This window comes from Psammomys obesus, unplaced genomic scaffold (assembly GCF_907164565.1).
Source record: "Psammomys obesus unplaced genomic scaffold, mPsaObe1.curated_primary_1811, whole genome shotgun sequence".
NCBI lineage: Eukaryota > Metazoa > Chordata > Mammalia > Rodentia > Muridae > Psammomys > Psammomys obesus.
This window is the reverse complement of record NW_026596158.1, coordinates 3,593,799-3,608,981: the sequence shown is the minus strand read 5'-3', so window position 1 is coordinate 3,608,981 and position 15,183 is coordinate 3,593,799. Positions and strand designations below refer to the sequence as shown.

The window sequence follows — 15,183 nt, the reverse complement described above, 5'->3', positions numbered from 1 at the left end:
TACAATACAATACAATACAATACAATACAATACAATACAATACAATACAATACAATACAATAATAAAAATAAAAATGCATGCATCCAGAACTTTGTAATTTCCTATGTGTTTGGTTCTCATGACAAATTTCCCTTTCTAAAAGCCTCTGGTCTTTGTTCTGCTTCCCACAGCCTCGAGCCTGAGCCAAATGCTGGACCGTGGGCATCACTCCCGATTTCATGACTGACTGGGAACCGTCCATTTACATCTACCTCCTGGACCAGTTCACAGCAGGAATCCTGGAGGAAGAGTCTGTTAACCACTTGCCCTCGAGTGGCAGTGCCAAGAGCTAAACTGGCTTCAGCACAGCCGTAGCCAGAATGCCTGCCCAGGCCTGTCAATCAATCAATTGCTATGGCAATGGAGGTGAGAATCCATCTCCATGCATCCTGTCCCCACTTTGCCCTTTTGGTTGCTTCTGAACTCAAGCAGGGGACAAGGACACCCTTTAGAAGCCAATCAAGTCCCAAAGAAGTAATGGCAAAAAACAGAGAAAGAAGATGCCACCTAAGGGCACCTGAATATTTTCCGGAATTACAGTTTCGATCCCATCTTCTGTTTAGGAACTTCATTCATGGAGTGTCCTCATTGAGATGAGGGAGATTTTAATGTATTCACTAGATTACACACACACACACGCACACACACACACACTGAGTCTGTCCTTTAAAGCGTTTGTCACTGTAGATGCTTCAGATGCAAAGTTGGAGATTCAGGTGCAGCTCTGCAACTCGTGCAGAGTTTGGTTGCTCGGACCCAGGGCACACTGGACAAGCCCACTCAGGCTCAAGAAGCCTTGTCCTACAGCGTCCTCACACAGTGGCCTCTGATTTGGAGCCCTGCTGGACTGCAGCGGTGCCCGCTGCTAGGCACCATTCCACAGGATGTTAATGTAACGCTTTGGATCTGAGCAGGATTCTGACATCTTTTCATGTCCTCTTACCCGGGCTCTCTCTCATTAGCAGAAGCACGACGCACCCTAAAACAGGTCGAGTCATGTTTACGACTCAAAAGAATGTAAATGTGTAGCAGCAGCTGAGCTTCTGGAAGCTTCCCAGCCTGGCCTCTCTGGCGGGCACCCGGCCATCTGTATCACGGCTGCGTTTTCCCTGCTGGCTTTTGGTATGTTGTCTGAAAATCCCGGAACACGTGGCTGGCTTTCATTTCTTGGGTGACATAGCTGTGGCCATTCTCAAGGCATGTCCGGGGAAACTCTCGGGGGGAGGGGGGGTTGCATGTACGTAACATCCATTTTTTTAAAAAAGAAAAATCCGTTTAGTGGGCTGGCGAGATGCTCAGCAGACACACGTGCTTTGGGTCGGGATGGAAAGCCTGAGCGAGATCCCTGGCGCCGCGTGGTGGAAGGAGAGAGCTGACTCTGTCTCCATGTCCTCTGGTGCACATCCCGCATACACTCAAACATAATTTAAAATTTTTAACTTTTGTGTGTGTGTGTGTGGGGGGGAACAACTTGTGTGAGCCAATTCTCTTCTTTCATCATTTGAGTCCCATCAGCCAATGGGCTTGCCAGCTAGCCCTTTACCCATGCAGCCATCTGGCTTGCCCGGCTTGCCCGGGTGTGCTCCTTTGCTGGGCTGAGATTGGTCTCTGAGCACCTTGGTACTGACCTCCGTGTCATTCTCGTGACAGGAGATCCGACCGGCACCACGGAAACGCACACAGGAAGGAACAGGCCCGGAACACCTACATGTAAAAAGCACAGCCTGGGAAAGACGGCCTTGGCTTGTCATGATGGAATAGTCCAGAATGTTGATTTAAGGAAAAGAAAGGGGGGAGGGCGGGGAAGCAGCAAGTGACGGTCCTCAAGAAAAAGAATGGAAAAAAAAATGACAAGCCGCAGCCTGTAGGAACTAGGTGTTTGTGCGCACGTGAAAATGGGGCGGGCAGACTCAAGCAGCCCACAGACAGCAAGCATTTCTTTAACTTTCGTATTGTGCTGTGTGTATGGGCATTTTCTCTGCATGTCTGTATGTCTGTATGTGTACTGTGTGCGTGCTATGTCTGTATGTGCCTGGTTCCTGCAGAGACCAGAAGAGGGCGTCAGATCCCCTGGGACTGGAGTTTCAGATGGTTGTGAGCTACCATGTGGGTGCTGGGAATTGAACTCGGGTCCTCTGCAAGAGCAACCTGTGCTCTTAACCACTGAGCCATCTCTCCAGCCGCATTTCTTCACTACACCAATACAAGGCTGGGCGGAGGAGGCCTGCGATTCCAGTGCTCCAGTGGCTGAGGCAGGGGAGACGTGAGTTTGAAGTCAACAGGGACTACAGAGCGAAACCCGCTCTCAACAACAACGGCAGAAATAAAGAGTTGGAGATGGTTAAAACTAGGTAGAGATCAGACTGATCCTGGAAGGACAAATTCGTGGCTTAATGTTTATGGCTATGAGAAATGTACATCTCACTGGAAAAATATACTTGGAATGTTCCACTCGACTTATCTATAAGCCCAGGCAGAGGCGACGGGGAACAGAAAATCCAGACGAAGAAGATGAGGTAAGCCGCCAGGAAGAGGGTTCAATGGGCACCAGGCGGAGCCACACAACCAGGAAGGCAAAAGTCGAGTGTGAAGCACCCCCACTGTGGGTAGCAGGCCCCTACTTTGTATCTCAGTGTGAGCAGCAACCAGGGTGTGGTTTCACAGCTGTGAGGATAAACTGCTTCCTCACACGGTTGTCAGGAGACGGTCTTACCGTGTGAAGTGGTGCTGATCACCACAGTGAAATGACGGACTCCTTCAGACATGCTCACACCACACGCTCACGTTCTCAGACATTAGGTAACACAGGTAGTTTAGAGACGGTTTGACGTATGTAGGAGGAAGGGCCAGAGAGATGGTTCCGTGGCTAAGAGGGCTCCTTGCTCTTCTTGGGGACCCAGGTGCACCCACACAGGGCAGAAAACTCACAACTACCTCTAACTCCAGCTTCTGTCACCCAACGCCCTCTACTGGCCGCCACAGGAACTGCACTCATGTGCACACACATTCTTTTTTTAAAAATGTACTTTTTTACACAGAAGGATGTGCATAGGATATAAGTAAACACGCCATCATTTTACATGAGAGACTTGAGCATTAGTGGATTTGTGTATCCTGGAGGGGGGGGGTCTTTTGACTCAACTTCCCAAAGATACGAAGAGCCATTGGTACTTAAAAACCCTTTCCACAATATATAAAACAAGCCTAAGATAAACAGAAACAGAACTGCAAGGGAGAAAGAAAAAGTTGGGCTAAGGAGGACCCAAGGAAGTCTTGATAGCCCATACTCTAGATTTTCTTTTTATTTTAAATATGCTGGATATGTAACCAAAAAAATAATATATATATTTTTTAAATCTGCAACTCAGAACATCGAAATGTGTAAGAAAACAAAATACAGCCTGGCCTTGGAAATCTCCCTTTTCTGGTTGAAGAACCAGCAGAGAGACAGACTAGAAACTCAGAATTGTTTGGATGCTGTCAGGGCTTAGACATGGCATGCTCCCCCATCTCCAGAAGACTCCTGTGATGTGAGCTTGGTCTTCCAGAAGGCAGTGCTACTTTGGAATGTTCTGGAGACTTCAGGAGGCAGGGCCAAGCTTCAGAAACACAAGGAACAGTGTGGCTGTTCCTTGAAGGTTATACCTGGTTCCCAATTTCTTCTCAATCTGCTTCCTCCCCACCATGAGGGGAATAGTCTCATGCCTACCTGGTCCAGCCACCATATGATCTACCTAAACGGAGCCAAGCAACCACGGACTGAACCCTCTCCCTGACCATGAGCTGAAATAAACCTCCCCTTAAGTTGTTTGCATCAGGTGTTCTTTTATGAAAACAAACAAACAAACAACAACAACAACAACAAAAAACAATCAGAAAAAAACAGTTACTCAGCAACAGAAAGCCTGGCCTTGCCTGGCCAGCAGAGATTGGAGGGGAGATCTCACCAGTCCGTAAGGGGGTACCACAAGATCCTATCGGTGAAGCCAGAGGAGCCCTGAGATCTGCGCCTGCTCTATTAGGGAGGCACCGCTCACGCCCCAACCAGACATTAGATGTTAGAAGAAACCCAAAGAGTCCACCATCAGTACCTCCCGGCAGGCACGAAGTCTCCTCACCCCTCCGACTAAGAGGCCACTGGAGGCTACATGGAGAACATGGAGGAGTCTCTCTTATCCCTCCCAACCAGGCGGGTGTCAGCGGAGGCCTGGAACTGCTCCCCCACACCCAGCGGGAACACAGTCCACGGCTGTCAATACCCGACTTCTAGCACACCCAGTAAAAACATGGAGGCAATACTTGGTTTCCTTTGGGGGACAAGCTATAAGACAAAGTTTAAGGTCTAGATTCTCATGCCACAGTGCCCCAAATGTGTAGGTCTCTATCAAAAGTCTCGCTTTTCCAGAACCAGCAAGAAAAAAAATCTCAATGCAAATGACAAAGGCCAAATGGAAGATGTGAAAGCCAGCGTGGTGTGACTGTTAGGTAAAACTGAAGTTAGAATAAAGGAAATTAGGGCTGGTAAGATGGCTCCTGAATGAAGGTGCTTGCCACGAAACCCGAGGACCCGAGTTCAACCCCTGGAGCACGCTTGGCAGAATAAGAACTGGTTCCTTAATGTTCTTATCTGACCTCCATATATGTACATGTACACACAAAAAAAATAAGTTACTAGATATAAAAAGAGTAAGAAATTATCCAGTCTGAGCAAAAGAAAAATATTTGAAAAATAAATAGAGACTCGGGGACCTGAGGAGAGGAGAAAGGCAAAGAAGAGAAAGGGGAGCGAGAAGAGACACAGAGAAGACAGAAAGGTGTTCAAAATTTCTGACTGGGAAGTTCCCAAATTTGGCCAACAAGGTGGCTCAGCAGATAAAGGTACGAAGAAGCCTGATGATCCTGATGATCTGAGTTCAGTCTGGGACCTACATGCCAGAAGGAGAAAGCCAGCTCCTGCGAGCTGTCCGCTGACCCCACACATGTCCCAGCACCTGTGCCCACATGAAGACCCATGTTGTCTTGGTTAGTGTTTTATAGCTGTGAAGGGACACCGTGACCTCGTCTTATAAGGAAAGCATTAAATTTGGGCTGGCTTACAGTTCAGAGGTTCAGTCCATAATCATCCCAGTGGGAAGCACTGCGGCACAGAGGCAGACGAGGCGCTGGAGAGGAAGCCGAGAGTTCCACATCCGGATCGGTAGGCAGCCGGAAGAGAAAGCGACACTGGGCCCGAAACCCCCAAACCCACCCCCAGGTAACACACACCTCCAGCAAGGCCTCACCTCCCAGTCGTGCCACTCCCTATGAACCTATGGGGACCAGAAGCGAAGCAAACTCCAAACAGAGAGAAAGCCACCTAGAGAAAAACCCACAAAACACATAAATACAGAACAATTTTAATAATAAAAAAACTTCATGGAATTCACCCAGGGAAAGAAGCATTCGTCAGCAGTGGACACTGTGGGAGAGGAATTCAGTGGGGGAGACAAGTCACAAAAGTCATTAGCATGTACTGCAGAGGCTTAATGGTTGAAGCGGAATACAACGGAAGGGTCAGAAGCGGATCTCTGCATTTTGCTCTGGATGCTTAATGTCCCCGAAGCTCCTGTGTTGAAGGCCTGGATGCCAACCTTCCCTCGGCACTGTGGGGAGCTGGCAAGCACAGCAGGATTGGGGCCTCGAGGGAAGGTAGTTAGGTCCCTTCAGAGTATGCTCTCCCCCAGCCCCACCCCCACCCTTTTTTTCTTGCTTCCTGGACGACCAGTCTTCTCTGTACATTCCCACCACGCTGTGCGGCCTCACCACAGGCCCAGAAATAATGTCAGCGCCATAGGCTGATACCTCAGAAACCCTGAGCCAAAATAAATATTTTCTTCTTACAAGTTAATTATCTTAAGTGGACACACCACACACACACGTATGTATGTATGTATGTATGTATGTATAGTTTATATATAAAATGTTTCTATATGCAGAGGGTAAGTGGTAACCCATACCTCCCTTGTGCCAGAAACATTCCCCTCTGGGTGCTTTCGGTGAATAGACTGCAGAGGGTCATATTAATTACTTTTCTGTTACTGTGGTAAAACACCACAACCCAAGCAACTGATAGAAGAAAGGGTTGGTTTGGGGTTTATGGTTCCAGAGGAGAAGAGTCCATCACAGTGGAGATGAAAGGCAGCAAGTAAGCAAGCATGGTGGCAGGGACAGCGAAGCTGTGAGCTCTCACCCCGTCCACCAGCAAGAACCAGAAAGTCAACTGGAAATGGTGTGAAACTCCAAGATGATAAAAATAACTTATATTTTGGAGGGGGCTTTTTCTCAGCACCTGTTCTAGCTCCCAAATAAATGACACTGTGACGTATTAGATGTATTAATAAGCTTTAGGCTCAGTAACTGGGCAGATATGCATTTATACGAGTCCTCTATGCTAGTCTCGCTGTTTCCCACCATATACCCCAAGTTACTTACCATATTAGTCCTGTCTGGGCTGTTTCTGCTCCTGATATCAGGTCAATTCCTCATGGCAACTCTCTGTCTCTGTCGTGTGTGTGTGTGTGTGTGTGTGTGTGTGTGTGTGTGTGTGTGTGTCTGTCTGTCTGTCTGTCTCTCTTTCCCCCCTTATTTCCCCACCTCATGGTCCCTACCTGAGACCCCAAGACCAGGCGTGGAATCCCTCCTACCTATCTTCTCTGCCCAGAATCGGCTGTCCGGCTTCTTTACTAACCAATCAGAGATAAGGGGGAGCAAAGTTGACATCACATTGATCGTGTACATGGCAATGCCCTCGTCTGGACTGCAAGCAGAATTCAGCATCTCTATACACAGAGCTGCAGACCAACCCCAACACTGATCTCACCCCCAAATCTCACCCCCAGTGACACACTTCCAGCAAAGCCACACTTCCTAAATTTCTCCCAGCAGCACCAGCTAGAGCCAAGGTGTTCTAATATCTGAGCTCACGGGAGACATTCTCATTCAAGCCATTACGAGGCTCCTGGCTGTAACGGCGCCGCGCAGCCCTGTGGTCCGGATGGGAGCTGTCCACCGTTTGAAACAACAGAGGCGCAGTGTGGGGAAAAGTGATCAGCGCCTAAGACAGCATTCACTGATCGATCTGACTTTAGAGTGAGAACGTAGATTCCAGAGTGACTGAGCAACTGGAAGAACGGACTCACCCAGGCCTGGGACGAGCGGGTTCCCGGAAGTGTAGGGTTTTGCCGAGCATGCGCAGACAGAACCAGAGCGGCTGAGGACATGGACTGTTCTCACAGAGGCTCCAGGCTATATTCCCAGCACCCACAAAATGGGGCTCACAATAATCCGTACCACCAGTCCCCGGGACCCAGCACCCACTTCTGACCTCCTTGGGTACTGCCTGCAAAAAAGCGCAGAGATTGAACTAAGTAAATGAACGCCTGTAGGAAGGCGGAGTAAGAGCTCAGAATCCTGGCAACATCCTCCTCGGAAGGGAGACAGCCCAGCACTCCCCGGAAGGAAAGTGGCCGAGTGGGAGAAAACGCCTCCGGCAACCGTTCAGCTGCCGTTTATTTCATTCTGAGGCTGTGGAGGTCTGACGTCTCAGAGGGCAATTGGTCCACCCTCCGATACGAACACCCAGCTACAGAACAAATCCAAAATGTTCGGTCATACAACCGGCGGAGTCACAGACTGATCTGAACACACCTGTCTATTGCTAGCTCAGTGTTCTGTCCTCAAGGGTAACTGGAAGTCTGAACACATTGTACAGGCGTGTGTGTGTGTGTGTGTGTGTGTACATCCTGATCCTCCTACCTCCAAGAGCTGGAATCGCAGATGTGCGCCGTTACAACTGACCCTCAGAGGTAAGCAGCGCCCGCGTCTTGTTTTACAGAAGTTCTGTTTTGCTGCAATGAGAACTTTAGGCCAGACGTGGTAGCATACGCCTATGGGCCCAGCACTCAATCGCTGTGACGCTGGGGCCCGCAGGGGCCACGTGGTGAGACCCTGTCTCAAAACAAAACCAAAACCTTAAGGAAAGAAACATCTCAGCCCCTGGTCCCATGGTCCCATGCGCTTGACCGGATCACTGCAGCAGAAGCCTGTTGTGTAACAGGATTACACCATGGAACAGCAGAGAGAATGAAGTGAGGCAGGAATCGGCCTGAGTGGCCTGCTTCCTCCAGGCAGACCCCACCCCTTTCCAGTGGCAATGCATATACCCTGTGCCATTGCATGTTGGAAGTCTTTGATGTGCTCTTTCATTTTGATTTTACAAGGACTCACAGTTAGGAGCTTGCCATGAGTTTCAGAAGAGACTTCGAACTTCGGGCTTTTAAGCAAGTTTGAGACCGTGCTAGACTATGCGGAGAGGTTATTGAGGTTGGACTGAATGCTTTTTTTTTTTTTTTTTTTTTTTTTTTTTTTTTTGCATTATGATATAGCTACAAGCCTATGGAAGCCAGGGAGTGAAATGTGGTGGTTTGGATTAAAAAAATGGCCGCCACAGGTTTATGTATGTGAACGCTTAGTCATCAGGGAGTGGCACTGCTTTGAGAGGGACCAGGAGGCGTGGCCTTTCAGGATGAAGTGTGTCACGGGGAGTGGGCTTTGAGCCTTCAGAAGCCCAAGCCAAAGCCAGGGTCTCCTTTCCTGCCACCTTCAGATCCAGAGGTAGAACCCTCAGCTACCACACCTGCCCATGTGCCCCCATGCTTCCTGCCATGAGGGTAATGAACCAAAACTGTGAAAGTCTAAGCCAGCCCCAACTAAATGCTGCCTTTTCTGAGTTTCCATAGTCGTGGTGTCTCTTCAGGGCAATAGGACACTGGCTAGGACTATGCCCTTCCAGGGAAGATGTTTCATTGGTGCCAGAGGCACTAAAGACAGCAAGGTTTTGCAGAGACATGGGTCCTGGTGCTGCGGGAGAGGCCAGGGCCAAACTCGTGGCAATGAGCTGATGCAGTCAGGGAGACTGTGACTGGCATGGGTCTCTCCTCTCGTTGTTCAGATGCCTGGGAGATGCTCCATTCTTACTCCCCAACATGGCTGAAATCACATCTCCACCACCCCAGTCATGTGAGAAATCAGAAGCCAATTTATTTTGATTTAAAGGGAATAAGGGGAAGCTTCATTTCTCCTGTGTTGGGGGGGGGGGTGAGGGCTAAGGAGAATCACCTGCCCTGATGTTTCAGAGCCTCCTAGTCATTAATTTATGGAGCAAAACTGGACAGAGGGAGAGGAAAAGCGGATGTTCAGCCGGGGCTGTGGATTTTATAGCTGTCTGAGGACAGTTTCCACCATTACACAAATAATCTTTTTCGTCTCGCTGTGGGCAGCCTCTGGACTGACTGCTGGCAACGCAGGCCTAGCTCGGTTGCTGGCCCTGCCCCATAGAGACAACAGGCTAGAGGAAGAGACACTTGTGCCTGAAAACCTGAAAGCCTGTGGCTGGAAGAAAAACAATTCCAAGTTGGAGGTTTCCTCTGCTCAGCAGAGACCCTTCCTGCGTGGCCAGTGGTCAGAAAGGGGTCACCCACACCCAGAAGCAGGTGCAGAATTTTAAAGTTTCATAGACATAAACACTCAAGGCTGGGCCTGGAAAATATCGTCTGTCCAGTGCTGGTTACGGCAGCTTAGGGCGGAAGAAGCCCCACTCCGTGAGTGACCAGCACGAGCTGGGAAATTACAGGGAGAGTTCCAGGGCTCTCTAATAAACAGCAAGCCGAAACGGTGGATGTATTATTCAGGGATCTTGAAAGGAACAGAACGGACAGGATGAACACGCATGCACACACACAGTTACACGCACGAGCAGTCACGCACACCCATGAAGGGGGTTCGTTAGCGTGTGCTACAGGCTGTGGTCGGGGTCGTCCGGTAACAGCCGGGATCCCAGGACGCTGCTCAGCCCACAGACCGGACGTCTCAGCAGCCCCAGTCTGGTGCCTAGAGAGCTGCTGCTCCTCCTTCTATGCTGGAATCCTGAAGGGGCCGCTTCTAACGCCAGCAATGGAAGAAGTCTCCCAGGAGAATGGGGCAGGCAGGCAAAAGGCAAAAGCTCCCTGCTTCCTTGGCCTTTTGTGCAGGCTGCCACCAAGGGGTGTGGCCTAGATTGGAGTGGGTCTTCCCACGCTAAATGATCCAGTTAAGAAAAACCTCTCACAGGTGTGCCCAGCCTGGGTTTTAGCTGGCTCCAGGTGGCATCAAGTACAGAAGCAAGATCAGCATCACTGTGATAAAGTATTAAAGCAAGCTGTCAGTGCCAAGGAGTCATGTTCTAACTGGGACCCTCTGTCTGCCATCTTGGGAGCAGGCAGTCAGCATTCACATTGTCTCTGCAGAAGCTGGTCTTATTTCTAGACAGGGTTTCTCTGTGCAGCCCTGGCTGTCCTGGAACTCGCTCTGAGGACCTGGCTGACCTCAAGACCCACCTGCCTCTGCCTCCCGAGTGCTGGGATTGAAGGAGTGAGCCACCACAGCTCAGCTTAGAATCAGTCTTAAATTGGATCCATTAAGGAAAGCGTAATAGAACGGCTCAAAGGTGGGTGTGACGTGACGTCACCGAAGCTATGGTCACCTGCACAAGATCAAACCAACAGGACAGACAAACCCGTCCAGCAAGAGGCAGCAACTGGACTTAGGAGAGACCTAAGATGGGAGAGACCACGAAGATGGGAGGGGAATGTGTAGCAGGAGCATTCTGGGAAATCAAGAAGGTCAACAGGACCAAGATACATTGTGAAAGATATTCCAAAAGTCAGAGAAAGTGATGTGATTTACCAGAAAAACACAACGGCATGGTTAGAAAGAGCAGAGGTCTTTTACCATGACTGGCATAAAAAGATGAGGTTCCTGCCAATCAAGCCAGAGGCCCATAGAAGAGGCCACCTGGCAAGAGATGGGGGTCTTTAGGAAGACACTCCAAGAGCAAACACACTCACAGGGGAGGGAGTGCATCCTGTTGTCACTCTTCTCTCCTGCGGCCTGCTGGGCCTTCCTAATATCGGGATACAACCAGAAAGAGGGTGACAGAGCCTGGCCCTCTACAAAACGCTGACACGGAGTTAGGGATGGGAAAGGATGGGAGGGAAATGGGAGGAGAGGCAAACAGAACATACCAGGTACCCCTTTCCTCCGTCCACAGACCCCAGGAGAAAGATCCTAAAAACAGAAAAGATCCGATCCCACACTCAGAAGAGAATGGGGGGGGGGGAGGGTGCCGGGGAGGTCCATGGAAGTTTGGAAATGGACAGTGTGAGTCTGCTCAAGGAGAGACGATAAAGAGCTGGAACTCAAACACCCCAGCTGTTACACTTGTTCTGGGTTTGTGCCAGGATTTTATTGTTTTGTTTTGTTTTGTTTTGTTTTGTTTTGTTTTGTTTTGTTTTTAAGTCCTTGGCCTCTAACACAAGAATGAAATAAAACCCCACAGGTCGCAAAGAAGGGAATGAACTTTATTGAAGCAAAGCAATAGGACAAGTTAGATACGTGGTCAAAACTGACAACATCCACATGAGGGGAAATATTCGGTGGCCCTGGCTGCCTGGTGCTTCCTTTTATGGGGTTCAAGAGGAGGAGGGTTGCTAATGGGGGGGGGTTGGATGGTTCTCTATTTTGACTGACAGATTAAATTATGTGACCTCTTTTCTACTCCACCTGTCCCTTTCCACGTGAATGATCTTAATCACATCCATTTTAATATAATATCATATTATATCATATAATATCTCATAATATATGATATATATTATATAATCATAATATGATATATTATGTCATATCATATCATATTAAATTGATAGTAATCACATCCATGCCTGCTTATGTGTGTAGGCACAAGATGGTGAATAGGAGTTTTTCCCAAAAAGTTCACTTAGAAGGCACAGTTTGCCTTATTGAGCATGAACCTGAAGCTGGGCCAAGCAGGCTCTGGGTACTGCCGGTTTGTGTTTGAACAGAATCAGGATATTATCAAGGGTTGCTGTCTCAGTTCCTGTGCTTGCTAGTTTTATGTCAACTGGACACAAGCTAGAGTTATCTGGGAGAAAGCAACCCCAATGTCTCCCTAAGATTTGGCTGCAGGGCATTTTCTTACTTAGTGATTGATGGGAGAGGGCCCAGCCCGTAGTGGGCCCTCTCTGGGCTGTGATGGCCAGTGATGCCATCCCTGGGCTGTGGTCCTGGGTTTTATAAGAAAGCGGGCCCGAGCAAGCCATGGGAAGCAAGCCAGTAAGCAGCACCCCTCCATGGCCTCTGCACCAGCTCCACGTTCCTGTCTTGCTTGAGTCCCTGTCCTAGCTTCCTTCAACAATGGACCACAATGTGGAAGTGTAAGCCAAATAAATCCTTTTCTTTGCCACATGCTGTTTTATGGAAGCAGTTTCTATTGACCTTGACCAAGAACAGTTACCATACCATTATGGCAAAACACCACAACCAAGGTTTATAAAAAAAATAAAAAATTTAAAAGAAAAAAGCATTTAAATCGGTGGTGCTTGGTTCCAGAAGGCAAGAGTTCATAACTCTCATGGCAGTGGGGGCCTGGCGGCAGAAAAGCAGGCATGGCGCTGGAGAAGCGGCTGACAGCTTACAACTCTCCACAGGCCTGAGGCAGGAGACTTGAGCTTTCTTTTCTCCCGGTCCGTTAAGGAGTCTGAGATTACTGAGTTTTTCCTGGGAACATCTCAAAAGGATGAGGTTCTAATCATGCCAGTGCTCTAGGAGGCTCGGGCTGGCCATCGGACCATCTTCAAGGTTTTGTGGCTACGGGGGACTATAATGGTCATGTTGGTCTTGTTGTTAGGTGCTCCAAGGAGGTTGCCATCCGGTGCCTTCATCTTGCCTGAGCCTTCCATTGTCCCTACTGAGGCTACTGGGACAAGACCCACACTGTTGCCCAAGGTGCCAGGCTACTGGTGTGTTTCATTTCTGCCTTCAGAGGCACTGGCGTCGTCTGTGCCCCTGTGCCCAGGAGGCTGGTAATAATGGCTGGTACTGATGACTGCTACCCAGCCACCAGCCAGGGCCTGCACCGCCCCCTGGGCAGCTTTGCTACCTAAGGCCACCTTTGATGCCCTCTCCAAGGCCGACAGCCACTTAGCACCCCAGCTCACCCTGGCCTCTGGGGAAAAGGCCGTGTTCACCAAGTCTCCTTATCAGAAGTTCGCTGAGCATCTTGTGAAAACCTACACCACAGTCTAGGTTCACAGGAGCCCGGCCTCAGCTGTGGCTACCACACAAGGAAAGGATTTTACACAAGAAAAATGAAGCCAGTTAAGTCTGTTGAAATCAAATAAACGGTCACTATGGCGAACTGATTTTGCTTTTCTGTGTCCTGTGGCAGGAAGGGGCAAGAAGGAATTTTCAGAGGCCACCTGCACCCCGTCAGTCCCCCCTCACCAAATCAACTGGTGTGAAGATTTAAAGTCTGCGGATGCCACTGGATATAAGTTTTGCCTCGATAAAGATTTCATTTTGTACCGCGCCGGCTCCGAGAAATGCTGTGGAGCTAGTTGCCTCGTCTCCACTGTTAGCTTTCAGCGCTTAAAAAAAAATTTTTTTTTAAACACTTGTCTAAATTACCTTAAAATCTTTAAGCTTTGGAAAATTAAACAGGTTCCAATTTGCAGCTTGGTAGTATTTTCGTAGCACGTGGCACCAAAGACCACACACACACACCCCTTTCTTTCCCAGGAGTGTCCCCAGGGTCTTAACAAGGAGACCAGCGAGAGGTCCCAGGACAGGAGTCACAGGGGAAGACAACAGAGTTCTGCTGCTGTGTGCCCTGTCTCGGAGCTGCTGCACCAAACACGGATTCTTTTAAAAAGAAGAAAACAGGTGGGGGACAGGGAAGGGGAGGAGGGCTAGGAGGTGGGCAAAAGAAAAAAAAAGAAAAAAAAACCTAACTCAGACTCTCAAAAGCTTCCGTTTCTGAATGTTAAGGTTTATTTGCATATCAAAATTGCCTCCGGATGGTAGGCAGAATTAGAAAATTAGGGAAGAGCGTTTGGAAAGGAGAAAAAGAAGCCAGGCAAACTCAGGGCAAGAAGAGCCCTTCCCGGTATCAGAGCAGCATCAGCCGGGAAATAGCGAGCCGCCCACACGGCAGTGGCTGGATCTGGATGGACCATTGCTGTGAATGGGTTCACTAACTCAAGGACAAACAAATCTTTTTTTATTATTATTAAAAAATAATAATAGTAATAAATACGTCTGTACCGCACGGCTCCCTCTAGCGGATGTAAGAAAATAACCTCACTTACGATGACGCCATCTACCTTGAAACAGTCAAGAGAAACTGCGCCCAAAATCCCTCTGACCAGTGAGTTCCCCCACCCCATGGTCACTACAGAGAATTAATTGTATTTTTGTGTCAGTCAAATTCCCCGTACCCTTTCCTTCAAGGAAAGGGGCGCTTTACATTCACCCGAATAATTAAGCACCCATACATCACAGGGCGGCAGGCATTTCAAACACTTTTCGCCAGGGTAAAAAAACCGGGAGATTATTGGAGGTGGTCTGATCCTTGATCGAGATCATAAATATTCAAAGCATTTCACGGTGGCTTTTGAGTCTCGTGCAAATGAAAGCACCCTGGCAAAAGCCTGCTTGCCCACCCAGAACTCCAAAGTGTTCGAAATTGGGTTAGTGATCATTTTTAATAAGTCATCACTCTGCTTGCATTTCGACTTTTGTGAAGCAGATCTTCAAATATCCTCGAATTATTCCTCAGACCCTCTGATCCCACACACTGTTTAGAAGTCTCATTTCATCTCGCCACAGCAGCGTCCTGGGTTTGAGGGCACATAGAGAATATGTAAGTTTCAAAGTGACATGCAGGCACTGACCTGACATACGAGTTTCTCGGAGCTCAGTCACAGGCGACACAGCAAGGAAATGGGCAGTCAACAGGGATCAAGGATGAGTTGAGTTCATCTCTTTTAGTCTGACACAAGTGACTTCCCCTCCTTTATGACAGGGTCTCACAGTGTGGTCCAGGTTGGCCTCCAATCCCACCATTTTCCTGCCTCTGTCTCCCAAGTGACATTTTGAAAAGTGTACACCAAACCTCATTCTTCAATGGTTTGGGGGTCTTGCTTTCCTATCACAAATAGCAAATGAATACAAACATACACCCCTTTTTTAAAAAAGAAGGATTTGGG

At 48.7% G+C, this 15,183-nt stretch overlaps 1 pseudogene; it reads left to right on the top strand.

Annotated features, from left to right (window-relative positions):
- LOC129667205 (40S ribosomal protein S2-like) overlaps positions 1-13,288 on the top strand; it is an 18,496-nt pseudogene extending 5,208 nt beyond the window's left edge.
- The last annotated feature ends 1,895 nt before the right edge of the window (positions 13,289-15,183 follow it).